Below are 12913 nucleotides of genomic sequence, written 5' to 3' on the forward strand. Positions count from 1 at the left end.
GTATAAGACATTTCATGCCAATGAAAGATTATACTCAGATATGCACAAGCTGAATTCCAATTCGATAAAGAAAATGGATAGAAGAGAAAAAGCCGATTTAGAGTCTCCCCTTTGTTTTTACATAATGGACACTGCTTTGGACTAATGATATCTCATTGAGCCATATTGTCTCCTGTGGGAACCCGATTTTCCAGGATACATAATTGGAAGAGATGTTCTTTTGTAGGGAATTTGATCTTCCATAGAATTTTCCACCACCTGGAGAGAAAAGGGGGCTTCATACCTTCGATTAGAAAGACATACGCTGATTTAGGGGTGTAGTTTCGAGAGATTGCATGAGTCCACATTAGTGAATCCTCCCTATCCTTGATGCAAACATCATATTCATTTAGATAGGCTATGAAATGTCATTAGAGATCGTCCTAGTTTCCTTGTAGATTAAGGTGATGCGCTGAATGCCAGCCCTGCCCCCATATTGAGGAACTTTCCTCATCTGCAACGTGAGCCAATGTTTCAAATCCAATTGTTGAAAGATGATCTACCATATTTGCGGGAGACAATAGTTTGGGCCACTCGCAACCCATGGATCTGATCCAATTCTAACATGCTCCCCATTACCCACTTTCCGAACCAATCCCTTTTCAATCACCTCAAAAGAGTGAACAATCACCTTCCAAATAACTGAAGCATTTGATCTCCTTCGATTTGGGGCCCAAATCCATTCTATAATTGACCAAGGACTTTTGTATTTGTGCAAACAACCTCAGACCATAAGCTACTTGTAGAGATCATAAGCTAGCCTAGCTTAGAAGCTAGAGCCTCAAGGAGGCTTCACTCAATGAACCTATGACATATCACATGCGTTCATGGCATATTAAATAATACCCTTGATTTGACTACATATTGAAAAATGTTAGAAATTAATTAACAGAGCAATGAAATACACAAAAAAAATTGCGGAGACACAAATAAAGAAACGCATAAAAAAAGAGAGACACAGATGTATGTGGTTCATCCAATTTTGGCTACATCCATGGAGAAACATTCAGTCCTTCCTTTTATATTATCCAACAAAATGGAAAGATACAACGTGCGGCAAATGCGTTGTAATTTCCTCTTCGCTTTCACATAGTCTACTCTATCTTTTTCTCTCATAATAATAATACATAGTCGTAATACAATTCCCTCATATAAACCGAAGGTTTCCTTATAGGGAAAAAACCCTAGATTAACATAACTTCTACCGTGAGATCATCTGCATAATGAACGACCCAGAATTACTATGAAATTACAATATTTTACAAGACAAATTTTCATCTATTTTTAGCTTCCCCTGAGGGCGATTAAACGGGCGACATTGCAGCCTCGTAAGGAACATTGATCCAATGCAGCTGAAACAAAAAACCTTTGAACAATCAGGAAGATAATGAGGCTTCACACCCACCAAAAGATACCTCTAAAAATCACATTATTTAACCCCCTACCAATACGAACCAGATGCACCTTTATAATTTAAAAAACCACTACTTTGAATAGATATTATAGATATCAATTTTTCATTAACATTTTCCTTCCATGTGTCAATGCTTTATGGTTTGTATGCATGATTTGTTATGCCAAATTGTTAAGGTGGATACTTGCTCGCCGGTATGTATAAATTGTTGAAATGTATATATGGAAAGAGCCATCTTAAATACGGATCTAACAGGAGCCGAGAGGGATCCGATTTCTTCACATTTAAATTTTTTTATGACCCAACAATATTTAAATGTTTTGTATAGTTATTTAATTTTTAATTTTTAGATATTTCATAATTTTTATTTTGGCTAAATATGAACAAAATTTCAATTTAATTTTGATGAGTGGCATACATTATTACACATCATACTTGGTTGTAAAATGAGCCTCTCGGTGTAATAATGAAGTTTGCATCTCATATATACTCAAGTATACATGCTCAAAAGTAATATTTAATGTGTTAAATCTTTCATAAATAGATAATCTTTCATAAATGTTTTTATAAACTATTTTTTAAAATTCTTAAATTTAATGTTTTGATATTTTCGAATAAAGTAACCTCTCGAGATAAAATTCAATAAATATAAATATAAATTTTTAACGTTCAATATAATTTCCTATCTCGCTCCCATCCAAACCACCTCCACCAATGTGAAACCCGGCCTATCTGGCTCCCATCCAAACCACCTCCACCATTGTGAAACCCGGCATATGAAGTGTGAACCCTAGGTAGTTAGGGGCGAAGACAAGATGCCAACTAGGGATTGCCCTCCAACCCCATGACAAGCATGATGTGTCCCCGTGTTGGGGTGCAAAGGCAGGTTTTGTTCCATGTAGAAAGTTATATCGCATTTATAAATATGTAAGTAACATGAAAGTCATGTTATGAAATCTGTTTCTAATATTTTTATTTTTATAATATCCAGTTAGTGGACCTACCCTCCGGTGGTGTGTACGGTAGTTTGAGATGGAAGTTTATATGGTTCATAATTTATTTATTTCACGAATTGTCGGCCCAGAAATTTGGGTGTCCCATATGGAGTGGCGATCTCCGTATAAATATATCAAAATGGTTCTTCTCTTCTTCCTCACCATGTGACACAATTTCTTTTGTTTTATGGGAAGCGACCAACACAAATAGGCGCAGTCGACACAATCCGGTTACATTACCTGTCATTCTGTGCGTTCGGCAAGACTTCTCTGTAACGTTGGCAGACGTCGCTTGACAGAAGGTGACGGCTAAGAAAGGCGGGCAGTTACCACTTGGAAAAAGATGATGATGTCAACAGATACAGGTATTATAGAATTCAATGAAGGATGGGATATTATTCAGAATGGCATCCTAAAGTTGATAAATATTCTCAAAACAGATTTAAAAGGCGATTTCCCTGTAACGGAGTACATTAACATTTATACAACTGTGTACAAAATGTGCACCCAAAGGCCTCCTTATGTGTACTCACAACAACTCTATGACAAGTACAGGATTTCATTGGAAGAATACGTTGCTGTCACAGTATTGCCAGCTTTAGGGGAAGTGCATGATCAGTTCCTGTTGAAAGAAGTTGAGAAATGTTGGGGAAATTATCACAAGGTGCTGGTTAGACTCATCTCAAATATGTTCTTTTATTTGGATCTTTACTTCGTGAGGCAAAACTCCCTGGTTTCGCTAGTAAAAGTTGGAGTGATGTGTTTCCGTGACGTGGTGTATCACGGTATCAAGATTAATGTGAAGAATGTGGTGATTGAGTTGATTAATCGAGAGCGCGAGGGAGAACAAATTGATCGCGCTTTGTTGAGAAACATTGTGAATTTTTTTGTGGAAATGGGAATGGATCGCTTGGATTTGTACCAAAAAGACTTTGAAGCTCCCATGTTGGAAGATACTGGAGCTTACTACTCTAGGAAGGGTTCATTATGGATATTAGAGGAGGATTCGTGTCCTGACTATATGATAAAGGCCGAAGAATGTTTGAGACGTGAGAAAGAAAGAGTTGCTCACTATTTGCATTCCAGCAGCGAGCAGAAGTTATTAGAGAAAGTAGAAAATGAAATCCTCTCCCGCTACTATATTCAACTTTTGGAAAATAAGTATTCGGGGTGTCATGTTTTGCTTACAAACGACAAGAAAGACGATCTTTCGAGAATGTACAGGCTGTTCTATATAATGTTCTCATGCATTTGGAGAAGGGTCCAGAAATTTGTTGAAAACTTGTCCTCAAAACATGCACTTCTGCACCCTCAGATGAGGTTTTGATGAATGAATGGATCAAGGTTTATTAATTTTTGCATTTGATGTCTGCTACAGATGTTGCACTTCTGTACTCTTAGTAGATATCAGAACAAGGAGAGATAAATCATTATTACTTGAAGCTTATGAGTAGGACCAGTCATAAATGGTACTTTTATCTCTTGGCCATTTCTGCTTATATTCTTGAAGTGATATACAGTTTTTAGTTGTTTATATATTATTGCATGAATGTGTAAATTACCATTTGGCACTTTTGTACGGTGGAGTGATTTATTTATGTTTGATATATGAATAACTTATTATGCGATATGTTGTTCACAACTGTTTTTCCTAACTTTATGCAAAGTGGTTCATCTTAATTGATTTCCATTCTTATGATAGCTGAATGATCTTTATTACCAGTTATTGTTTGAAATCTCTTTAGATCGCATAATAGAACAAATACACCCTGGGTTAGCATAGATTAGATGTGTTGATTTCATTAGATTACATACCATAGGATTAGATTAAAGTAGCTTAGATCAGAACTCTTAGATCAACATAATCCAACTCTACACACACACACCCTTAGATTGGGAAACTGGTCCCATTATCCCTAGTCGGACCCGCTATACCAAACGGATAAGGAGCTGCCAACCAAGGTCCGGACCGGGTGGGTATCCCCTTGATTTTCTTTGTCTGGCCGATCTTGTATTGTGATATTAAATTCTTGCAATAATAGTAACCATCTTGTTATTCGTCCATTGATGATGGGTTTATTCATCAAGTATTTGATTGCTGAATGATCAGTATGAATGAAAACTTGATATCCTGTTATATAGTGCCGGAATTTATTTACTGCATGTATAACGGTAACATTTCTTTTTCTGTGACTGTGTAGTTCATTTCTGCAGGTGTTAGATTTTTGCTTATAAAGTATATTGCATAAGTGAACAAGTTCTCCTTCTGTCCAAGAGAGGCACCTATCGCAGTATCGGATGCATCAGTTGATATATGAAATGGTAAAGACCAATTGGGTCCACGAAGAATGGGGGCAACTAACAATTTATCTTTCAGAATTTGAAATGCATTTTGACAATCATTTGTCCATTTAATTTCGATATCTTTTGCTAATAGTTTGAATAGAGGTTGGGCTATTTTACTAAAGTTTTCAATGAATTGTCTATAATAGCCTGCATAGCCTAAGAAACTTCTTACCTCTTTCTATGTTGTAGGAGGCACTAAATTTACTAGGACTTGGATTTTTGCTGGATCCACCTTTATTCCTGAAGAAAAAATGTGGTGTCCCAGAACTATTCCTTCTGTCAACATCCTATAGCATTTCTAATTGCTTAATGACAAATTTGTTTCAATGCATCATTTCAAAACTTTCTCAAGGTTGTTTAAGCAATCATTGTATGTGTTTCCGTAAACTGTGAAGTCATCCATATAGACATCTACACATTCATGAATTAGATCAACAAATATTGCAAGTACTGCTCGTTGGAAAGTTGCAGGTGCATTGTATAGACCAAATGGCAAAACATTATATGCATAGGTTCCCTATGGGCATGTAAATGTTGTCTTGTCTTGGTCTTCTGTTGCTATTCTTATCTGGTTGTATCCGCTAAACCCATCTAAGAAGGAGAAAAATTTCTTCCCAGATAATGAGTCTAACACTTGATCAATCAATGGTAGAGGAAAATGATATTTTAGTGTAGCTTTGTTTAATTCCCGATAGTCCACACATACCCTCCACTTTCCATTTTTCTTTGGTACAATAACTAGTGGAGAAACCCATTGACTATCTGAAATAGGATAGATGAATCCAACTTTTAACAATTTTTGCAGTTCTTCTTTCAATATTTCCTTCATCATGGGATTCATTCGTCTTTGAGGTTGTCTTACAGTTTTAAGTTGATCATCTGTATAGATGTGGTGGATACATGTGCTAGGATGGATTCCTTGCATATCAGTATAATCCCAGGCAAAAGCTTTTGAATATTTCTGTAATAATGCAATTACCTCTTGCTCTTGTGCTGATTGCAATTCATTTCCAATGTTTAGATGTTTTCCAGGATGAACCTGAATCATTTTGATCGTTGGCTTGGAGATTGTGTTTACAGGAAAGATGTCTATAAAATATTTCTGCAAAGTTTGAATTGTATAAGTTTCCTGAAAGCATTGATTCAAAAGGTTACTCGCAGCTGCATATTGAGCTTTCCTAAGCTGCTCTGAAATACTTGGTTCTGAAATGAAAAGATCCATTAAGTCTTCATTCCCTTCTTCTTCTCTAAAATCAAAGAATTGATTTATACTTAAAACTAATTTTGTTTGCGCTTTTTCTTGAGTTTCAAGTACTGATTCTAAAGAAGTTCATTGTGCAGGTGAATAAAGAGTGATGTGTTTCCTTTCATCTCCATGAGAAATAATCATGCTTCCAAATCTGCATCCTATGAACGCATCAGCAGTAGCTAACCATGGTCTGCCTAAGATTAGAGGATGTCCTCCCAAGTTTGTCTTTGGTTGCAAGATCAGGAAGTCAACAGGATACTCCCATGAATCCAAAGAGACTATGATATCTTCTAATATTCCTTCAGGAACAACTTTAGATCTATCTGCTAGTTCCAAGATTGTAGAAGTTGATCTAATGTTGTTTAAATGCAAAGTTTTCATTGTCTCCATTGTCATTACGTTTATAGCTGCTCCCAAGTCTATTAATGTATTTGGTACTGAGAAATTATTTGTTGATATAGTAACCACTGGGATACTAGGATCAATATATTTTTCTACTATAGTTTGTGTAGACATGAGGCTTGCTAATTTACCAATGACTTGGATTGTAGTAGGATCATTTTTCTTTTTCTCTGATTTCCGAATGCACAATTCCTTTATTGTTTTAGCATATATTGGTATTTCTTTAATTGCCTTCAACAAAGGAATTTTTACATAAGCATTTTTTAACTCGTCTAAGATATCAAATTCAGGAAGGATTGTTTTGTTTTGTTGTTCCACTAACCTTTCAGGATAAGGTGGTGTTTGTGTTGTAATATTTGTTCCTTTCTGATTTTGTATCTTAGTTTGTGATGTTTCAGGTGATTCTCCTTGTTCAGTTGGTTCTTCTATGATTGGAGGAGAATCCTTTTTAAGCACTTTTCCAGACCTTAGATGGACATCATTAAGAGGAAGAATCGAATATGTAGGAAAACATGTTGCTTCCTCTACAGTGTATGCAGATTTGTCCACCTTATTATTTGGATTGGCCATTGGTTGGGCTGGTAGTTGAGTTGGTCTGGGTTGATTTGTGGGTAGCTGTAACTGTTGTGGCTGGGTTAACAAAGATGGTGGATTCTGCTGTGGAAATGGGATGGATTGCGGATATGTAGAATGTTGTTGTTGAAAGGGTATGGATTGTGGATATTGTGGATATGCAAATGGTTGTTGGTATTGTTGCTGGTATTGTTGTTGATACTGTTGAGGTAGCTGGTTTCCATAACCATATCCTCTCCAACCTTGTGCAGGTTGTTGTGAATATTGTTGTGGAGGCCAAGCTTGCCATGGCATTGGAGGGGTCCAAGGATTGTGAGGTGGATAGGGATAATTTTGTTGAGGAAATTGCTGCTGATTTGGTTGAGGCATCCTAGGTTGCCATGGTATTCGTGGTGCTACATAATAGAAACCTTCTATCCCTGGCACTTCTTCCATTGAGTTCACTTATAATTCTTTCAATTTTACACAATTCTCTGTGGAATGATTTTCTGTACAAAGACCACAAACCTGAATACTATCCAAAGGAAATTCTCTCAAAGGATGTTTCTTTTTACATTTGGAACAAAATATTGCTAGAGCTTGTTCTTGTTCTTCTTTCTTCTTGTTTGCTTTTAGCACATCTACTTGTGTCCCTAATGTACTCAAGAGATCTGTCTTGAAATTTTCCAATAAGCTTCCTATTTCAGCTCTTATTATCCCTCCTGCAGCTGACTTTGCTGCTTTTGAACTTACTTCCCTTCTTCCGGTTTTTGATCTTCCTCTAGAATATTTTTGACATAGCTCAACAATTTCATCGAATGGTAGGTTGGAAATGTCTCCTTTACCAATCACATTCAAAATGTCAAGGTATTCATCCCTTACACCTTTGAGAAAGATCGTGTGAACGGTTTCTTGATTTAGAGAGTGTTGTTTAGATTTCTGTAGATTATATGCAAATCTTTCCAAATATTCTTCTAAACTTTCATCTTCTTGTTGTGTCTTTCTGAAAACATCTTCCTTTGAATCTCTAGATCTACAATAAGCTTGATATTTCTTAAGGAAGACAGATCACATATCATCCTAAGAGGCTATTGTTTGTTCTCCTAAACCCATAAACCATTTCAAAGATGCTACTTTTAATGTTGCAGGGAAAAGACGTAGTTTATGCACGTCATCAGTATATCCATATGTTCTACATAGAATATCAAATTCAAACATAAATGCATCAGGATATTCTGTAGACATTCCATAAAAGTTGGGCAATACAGAAGGTGGAATATTTTTCATTTTTACTTCTTCTCCTAATATTGCACTTGTGTCTACTATTGGAAAACCAAAAGTAGTTTCTTGATCGATTCCATCTTCTTGTCTTTTCCAGTCATTTTCTAGCTTCCTATCATTTTCTTGTTTTGCCTCTTCTTCTCTTTTTCTTCTCCATTCTCTTTGTTGTCTTTCATATTCAACCCTTTTTTGTTCAGGGGTGAGAATAACGGATCCATGTCCCTCTTCTGCCATTTATTGATTTGTTTCAATTTCAAGTGGAATTTCAAGTTGTTGGAAGATAGGAGGATTTATGGATGGACAGACAGGTTGTTTTCCTTTAATAATTTCTTTTTTTTTTTCCGGAAGTTGAGATTTTTTTTTGTTTTTCTTCCCAAGCTAACAAAGTTTTCCTTTCAATCAAAGTTAATCTTTGTCTAGTTCTTTGTTTTTCTACCTACTCCTCAATTATTGGATTACCAGTAACTGGGGTGTGTGATGATCCTATTTCTACTTGTGGGGGGTTTTTGATAAATCTACCTTGAGGATCTCTATATCTAGGCATAAAGAAACATAACTAAAATGGAATGTAACTAATGTTTTTGTGGTTTTGAAATTTATCTTTCTATTGACTATGCCGATATTTGCCTCCCCGGCAACGGTGCCAAAATGTTGAGCTAATTTGTGGACCTAAATTAACACAATTATTTCTTATCAATCCGGGTTGTTTATGCTTTGAGGCAAGTTCACTATATGTGGAGATCAGATGTAATCAAACCTTGAAAGATAATTTATTCAAAAGCTAAAAGTAATACATTCTATATCTCTAATTCAATCACCTTAAAAAGAGAAAAAAACATTGAAAGGGTTCTTGACCTCAAGAAGTCCACCTTCACCTCAATTATCACTTAATGAATCAAAGATTGAAACCAAAAGCTTAAGATTGATAAATTATTAATGAAATAAGCTCTTAACTTAAGAGACACATAAGATATTCCATCATAATTCATTCATCTCAATATCCAAATCTCAATGAAAAACTACTTGCATGCAAACAAAAGAAACTAGTTTTGATTCATCATTTTAGCAGAAGGGATGCCCAACTTGAACACTTGTTTTTCCAACTCAATAAAGTGATGAATAAGCTATTAACTAATGAAATCAATCACTATGCATAAACCATAAAGCAAACTGAAATAAAGCTTTGAAAAACTAGTGCTACAATCAACCAGATTAAAAGGAAATGAAACTAGTTAACAAGGAAGTGTACTTAGCTTGGAATGGGGGCCCTCCACCCTTGCCATGCACACTTTGGGAGGTGATATCAGAAGCTTAAGTTCAGTGACACATCCATAGCATTGAACAGCAAAATAATAATAACACAAGTCTTCAAATTAACTCCTTAATCCAAAGATGTCACAGCATAAGAGTATATCACAAAATCAATACATAAGCCATCAAAGTTTTGGCTTTAAATAAGACGCTTCATGAACAAACTGATCTATATTCACTCAAACAAACCCATCTACTCTCATCCACCTATCTAAGTTGAATTCATTACTCCCATCCCAAAAAGATGACCATTCCTATGAAATCTCAAAACTACGCTATTTCTATGGGATTCCTGAATGACTAGTCATGGTTGACTAGCACCAAATGGGCCTAATAAAGCTTGTTCTATTCGAACTAAGCATTTCTGGCTTAGTCCTAGTTCCCAAGCTGTCCATCCATGCATTCCATTCGTGCCCAAGTGTCTTCCAACCATATCAACCATAGAGCTATTACGGGAATTTCTGAATCTGCCAATTTTGCACTAAAAACCAAATTTTCATAAAAACTTTAGAAATTGAAAAATGAAAATTAAATACCTGAATGGATATCAAATATACATCAAAATGGGATAAACGAAGGGAAAATGGATGGAAAATAGATGGATAAGTAAGTTTCTTTGAGCAAAAATAAGACCAAAACTAAGGCCCAACAGTGTGATTGTGTTATATCTCTATTAAACTGAAAGAAAAGGTATTTGTTTCCCATCTTAAGTAGGGAATTGGTATTATCTTTATATACATTTGTATAATAGTTCAGTTGTTATATGACGAGATATGTTATGCGACTATATGTGGAATTTGATATATTATATCGATGTGCGTGGAATAACTTGGTAATAAGTAGAATAGGACTTGGAAGTGGATTAATATAAAGGGTTATTTTATTGAAATGTTGACTTGTTTTTTTAGTGATCTAATACAAAGATATGAAGGAATGTTTTTTTGAATGTTATTACTTTATTGAGAATAAAATTGAAATGTACTTCTAGTTAGGTTGATCATATACACTTGCTGAAGTAATAGGAAGAGTTAAATTACAAAATAAATCATGTTAGGAACTACATGCAAAATTAAATGATAATAGTTGAGTGCAATATAATAGCTAAATATTATTAAAGCCGAAAAACTATTCAATAATTGAATAAGGAAACATAGAAAAGAAATAAAACTATGTCTAAAGTTATGAGTAATTGTCTGTAGACTATATTAGGGGACAATTTCCTATAGACTCATATACTTTAATGTCGTGACCTTTGCTAGGTCAAATTGGAAGTTGGGGATTCATAATTTAGCCTTTTCTTTTCTAAAAAATAATTGCAACTAGAGTGTCATGATGTGTATTGTTTATTTATTAAAACAAAATTACATGGGTATGCAAAAGCTAGTGACAATTAATCTTAGAGATGTTCATATCTAGTTCATATTTGAACCAATAGATATAATTATGTATTTTAATAAAAAATAGAGGATGATTTAAAGAATTTGGCTATCAATTAGGCACATTATAAAAGGAAGATTAATTATTCCAATACGTAGGGCTTAGCCATGTCCTTTATAATCATTGTAATTTACAGTAAAGGTTAATGACTATAAGTGTTTCCCCCATGTCTTACTACTATTCAAATACATATCTTTATGACTTTATGTAGCAGTATATTTATTTATCATTAACTATTAACATACGTGTATACATAAATATATCTACTACTATTAAAATACATAAACCATGCTAGTCATGGTATTAAAATCTTAAATCATACAACACACCCAATAAAAAAGGGCTAATAAAAAAATTTAAATATGGAACTCAATCGAATGCATCGGGTTTCCAACCTGTGTCATGAATTTGAGAGAGAGAGAGAGAGAGAGTCAAATCAAAGTAATAAATTAAACTAATATATGAAAGCCATGGTAGAGGTAGAATATACTTGTAACAAAACAAACCAAACTTGCTAGTAAATGAACCAAAAACACTCAATGGGTAAAATGATGGTATTATGCAGTAAGAGTGAGTCAAATTGATTATAGCTTAGGAAGAATGTTTCCATGAGATGCACTTCAGCCACCTGCAGTTGGAAATTCCACTACTACATATATATATATATATATATATATATATATATATATATATATATATATATATATATATATATATATAGAGAGAGAGAGAGAGAGAGAGAGAGAGAGAGAGAGAGAGAGAGAAAATAACCATATAATCCTTAGAAACTGTGGTAAGGGTTAAACCCCAACACCAGTATAAACACTCAAACACAATTGAACCATAGAAGCAGTCATTTAGAAAATTAACAGTAAACATGAAAAGTTTCTCATATGGGTTAAGTAAATGCTAACCCTCACATATCTTCCAAATAATAACAATGAAGAGGATTAGAGTCCTAGGATGGGGAAAAACCAATAGTTAAAAGCCATATCAAAATAGAATTGAAAGACATACATAACACCATTGGAACTCTTTGCATTTGACCATGTGGAGGAAAAATATCTAAACAAAAGGAAGTTATAGGGGGACACATATGTCTAATATTTCGAAGGAACTACGTATATAAGAGTCAAGTTTGAGGATGGAATTGGAACCTCATATGTTCCTCTAGTGGGAAAAACCTTGATAGTGGCAAAAGAAATAGAGAAAATGAACAGAGAAAGGGTGAAGAACACTAGTCCTATTTCCGTAAACTACCCAAGACCATCGAATCATGTTGACAAATAACAGTTGTGGAGCATGAAGGTCATGCGAAAATGGTGAGTTGTTCCTCAGTGAAATTGTCTTGTGGCAAAGTCCACATGAGTGTTGGGGTCCAAATATCTTATACTCCATTTGAGTGAGAGTTTAAGGATGGTATATCGATAATTTTGAAAAAAATTATGAATACTATTCCCAAAGTTTTAACTTCCACCATAAATCGATTTAGTGCACACAAATGTCAACCATTTTGATAAGATTAATTGGACAAGGGAAAGCAGAACCCCATAATATATATTATAGTGCTAACCTCGTACAAATCATTTGTGGACATAAATAAATATGTGCCCCAAAATATATAGATAACTCAACATGTAAAACTGAAGAGTATGGTCAGAAAAGGGCCTCATCGTAGACTTAAAGGTATTATATTCTAATATGTCATAATTCCATATCGTAGACCATGAATAGTTATAAAAAGGTTAAGAAAAAATTATAGATGCATGTGTTTACAATATGAATAGGGATTCTGTAAATTCTTAAAGCTAACATGTGCATTTATATTAAGAAAACAACATGGTTAATGACTATAATTTTATCATAAAAATATGTTTGATTTGTCTA

General features: G+C 34.5%; 1 pseudogene; it reads left to right on the top strand.

Moving 5' to 3' along the window:
* The first annotated feature begins 2791 nt into the window (after positions 1–2791).
* LOC149266930 (cullin-1 pseudogene) overlaps positions 2792–12913 on the top strand; it is a 41396-nt pseudogene continuing 31274 nt past the window's right edge.

The sequence above is a fragment of the Pinus tabuliformis genome, chromosome 6 (assembly GCF_031772625.1).
Source record: "Pinus tabuliformis cultivar Carrire ecotype Pingquan chromosome 6, CPIR1, whole genome shotgun sequence".
NCBI lineage: Eukaryota > Viridiplantae > Streptophyta > Pinopsida > Pinales > Pinaceae > Pinus > Pinus tabuliformis.